Source organism: Triticum aestivum, chromosome 2A (genome assembly GCF_018294505.1).
Source record: "Triticum aestivum cultivar Chinese Spring chromosome 2A, IWGSC CS RefSeq v2.1, whole genome shotgun sequence".
NCBI lineage: Eukaryota > Viridiplantae > Streptophyta > Magnoliopsida > Poales > Poaceae > Triticum > Triticum aestivum.
This window is the reverse complement of record NC_057797.1, coordinates 412,583,057-412,587,311: the sequence shown is the minus strand read 5'-3', so window position 1 is coordinate 412,587,311 and position 4,255 is coordinate 412,583,057.

Genomic DNA, 4,255 nt, shown 5'->3' with positions numbered 1-4,255 from the left:
TTTGAAATTATATTCTAATTATATGAATATAATTCAAATTCAAATAGCTAATGAATTAAATCCAAAATCCCAAAAAATAATTCCTCAAAAATGTTCAATATTTTGGTTGGGACCAGAACCCTTACCAAAAATTATCAAACATTTAAGAAGAGCATTTTGGAGCAATGAATGAGATTTCTAGGGTTTTTGCCCCTCTTTTATTTAAGGTTTTTGAGGCTTCCAAAATTCCTCAATTCAATTTCATTTGAATTTAAACATGATGCTCACATGAGGTCTAGCCTAGTGCATTACCAGAAGCTAGGGATGTGACAACTCACCCCCACTAAACAAGAATCTCGTCTCGAGATTCAAGCGTAGGGTAGGGTGAAGGGGTAACGCAAACTAGTACAATCTTCACGATCCAGGTTGCACTTCAAATGAACGTTGATTCGATCACCATTATTGTCTTGTCGTCTTGCTCTGAGAACTCCAGCTAATCATGACAAGAAGAGGAAAGGAAAACTCTGGAAGGATCGGTCTTCTCGAAGATCGAACAACTCAGGATTAACTCCCGGAATGAGACATAGAACCATCTCTCGGGTTGAGACACGAGATACCCATCAAGAGGGGTGGAAGAAACGGATGACGAAGGTTCACTAGGTGGACAACAATTCCACACTTAAGAAGGTGGTAAACAATTGTCAACGTAGCGAGGAGTTGAGTTGCCATGATACCACGACGAAACATCCTGGAGGAGGGTGATTCGTAGATTATTATCTTAAGTGGCAAAAAGAATTACCTTTGATATAGAGATCATTGAGACTCTCTATATCAGCCTAAGGCAAATCACAACAATCGATTGGCGGGGGTCGGTAGAATGGCATACTCGGACTTGGATGATGTGGATTACCTTGTTGAAGACAACGTAATGGATGAATTTGCTTACCACCGGAAATGGAAGAGACCCATGGTAGAATGGCACATTGGTGGTGCAAGCTGGGAACAAAATGCAAATGCTGGGAATGATTCTGGTAACTGGGGGAGAACCCAACAATAGAGGGTGAATTCACTGTTGGAGTGGTTATAGCATAACCGAAGAATCTGGGGCAATCCCAGCTAGTGCCGATGATAAGACGTAGCGCTTGTGCGTGCTCTCAAGAACTTAAGCATTTCCACATTCATCAAGGTTTTACCAACATCCGTGTCAAGGGTCCGGTAGCACAACTTACTACCATGATGAATGGTGATGGAGGATGCAGATGCAAAGGAAGATAACACTTTCTCAGTTTTCACCTTAGCGAGGCCAAGGAAACAAAATCTGGATGATCGACCGAAAGACATTTAGCACTCCGCTTCTAATGTTCTCCTTGACGTGCTAGTGTATCCCATTCATAGATATGGTTTGATAACTAGAACATCAAGTAAAAGGTCGGACTTCGGGAACACAATAATCATAAGGCACAACTAGGAAGTAAATCCTACGAAGTCCTTATGGGAAGGTGGCCAACTGCTTCAATCAAGATACCACAATAATAGGTCCTTCGGCTGGGTGGTGCTGGCCACGACATCCACTTTACCGGTTATCGAGGGACCAATATTATAGTTCTTGGGAAATGTTCCAAACCATCATATCTGCCTGAGATTCAGATCTGGTTGGTGTCAGGATATTCCAGACTCATCGAGTCTAGGAAGAAAATGAAAGTTTGCAACACAAATCGACGAGATGACGTTGCGGGATTCTCGGGAGATGAACTACGATAGCAAGCTCCAAAACATGAGCTGGTTCTGCTACGCACGTGTGAACATGTTGTCTCGGACAAGCATGACCACGTGGTAGTCTTACAATAAAACGCTACCGAGTTCTGGTTGGGAACCATCACCGTGGATAACGAAGTCCTTGCATAAGTCATATGATTAGCTCTTATGAAGGAACTTCTTCTCCTTGAACAAATCAATCAGTGGCTTGGTGTGCTCGGGACACATATGGAATGAAGGTTGCAAGTCTTCAAACCACAGAATTCTTCGCACGTGTGCATGACTGATTTGGGATGATTCCAAAGGAAACAACATTAACTTTCTCAAATTCACGGCGGCAACTTTCACCAAATGCACGTGTATAAGAGGAAGTCACTCCTTTCATCAAACACATACCCCATGAGCTAGCATGAAGAAAATGCTTTCAAAAGTTTCCAACACTAGCTTAATGTCCAACAAAATCATGGAGGAGATAAGGATGTTGTCAATGGGCTCAACAACAATTCATCTGGGTTTCCTTTTAAAAGGAATTCCATAGTTAAGTGAACACGGTGATAGCATTGGTCAGACCAAGATGTAATGGTGTATGCTCGAGGGATCAACCACGAGTAAGACAACATTACGAATATCGTTGGTTCTGGTCTGATTGGATGATAGCCCATATTTAATCAAAGGTTTGGGTAAGATAATAGATCCAACAATTGTTCACGAGGACCAATTGATGAAGATATCATCTTTCTTCAACACACACACACACACACAAAAGATATCCCTTAACATGAACTAAGTCGGACAAGCTTTTATCTTCCAACTCTCCAAGTTGTTGTTTAGCTTATCCAACTAGCTCAGGGTATCCAACATGGATTCTTGGAGAAGGGGTGGTTTACAGGAATAAACCAACTTGATCACGAACTCAACATAGCAGTCAGGTGACAACCTGGTAATACTCCCGAGAAGATATTCGGAAAATCACGAACCACCGGTATGTTACTAAGCTCGAGAACAATCTCGCTTTTGAGGGCAAGACGATATGATCAAATGAGTGAGGACTTGACAAGATCCTAACTCATTAAACGAAGGGTGCACCGAAATAAGGACTAGGTAGCACGATCAGTCTTAGAAGGATGATTCAAAAACCAACATGCTAAGAATGAAATTATTGTCCTTTAACTACCCAGCAACGAGGTTGCTAGGCGTATTGATTTCACACATCACAATTCATTTGTCGGTATTCCGGTTGCATCAACACGAAGACCGAGGAATGACTAATGATGGCAAGAAGTATCACTGTACCAAGAGTTCATAGGATGGTGTGCAATTCCTATAACAATCCCGATATAAAGATGGTAATACTCCAAGGTAGAGCAGAACCAAAAGCTGGATTGGCATTTGATCTGCGGAATACAACTACTTTGACCCAATCCTAGATATGGAAGAGGTACTGGAGTTTGTTTCTCCTAGTCATTCCGGAATAGAATGGCTTGACAGACCACAAGAGTCATAGGCATCGATGAACGAACGCACGCATACTCTTGACTATCAATTGATAGACGAGGGTCAGAATGCAACTAAAGAGAACAACTCAAAGGAACATATAACTTTCTGAGTTGTGGATGCATAGATTAGTATGTCGAACCAAGTTCAACATATTTCTTCCGGATAACTCATGCAGAAAGGTAGAACTGGCAGAGTCACGATTTATGAATGGAGAACTCCTCAAGAGTACTCTAATTGTGATTTTTTTTTGATCCACTAAACATCTGCCATAAGTAGTTCATGGTATTTGGAAGAAGAAGATACCACGGACTTCAAGGACTATCGCAAAGGTTACTAATATCCTAAAGGCACTAGCAATTACTATCAACATGAAGTAGGTAGAGTGAATCTCGGGTTCAGAACCCAGGAGTAGAATACCTACTACTAAGTAGCATCACGGGATGCTTCCGAGAATAAAGGCCAGAATCTTCACACTAGGACACAAATCATGGCTAGACCACTAGATGATCCCCTAAGCACTTAGGGTCATAATAATAATTCCAACATATATGTCGAGGCAATAATTACCTCAACACACCGATTAGTGTGGTTAATCTGGCCCATGGGAACATCGGAAACAGAAGGAAGGGATTTGCAAATGCATCGGACTATTTAGAAACCTGGGATGACTCGGACAGCATAACGGCTATAATTGCTCAAAAAGATTTGAGACAATCACAAAAATGGTGGCATAACCACTCAGAAGCACAATATCAAGGTTCCGAGATCAACAATTAACATACGGAAGATAGTAGGAACTGAACTGGGGCTTGAATCAACAATCTTATAAGTCTACGGACTAGTAACACGTGATCCTGATAGAGAGAATAGATCCTGATTCCTTAACCCCGGCGGAAGAATGGACTGACTCAGATCAGAAAGTCATAAGGTATAAGGAGTAAAAAGAGCCTTACGTTCCAACCCACAAACAATTCCCCTACATATAACTAAAGAATTTCTAGACTCAACATCGACCAGTTTGGCT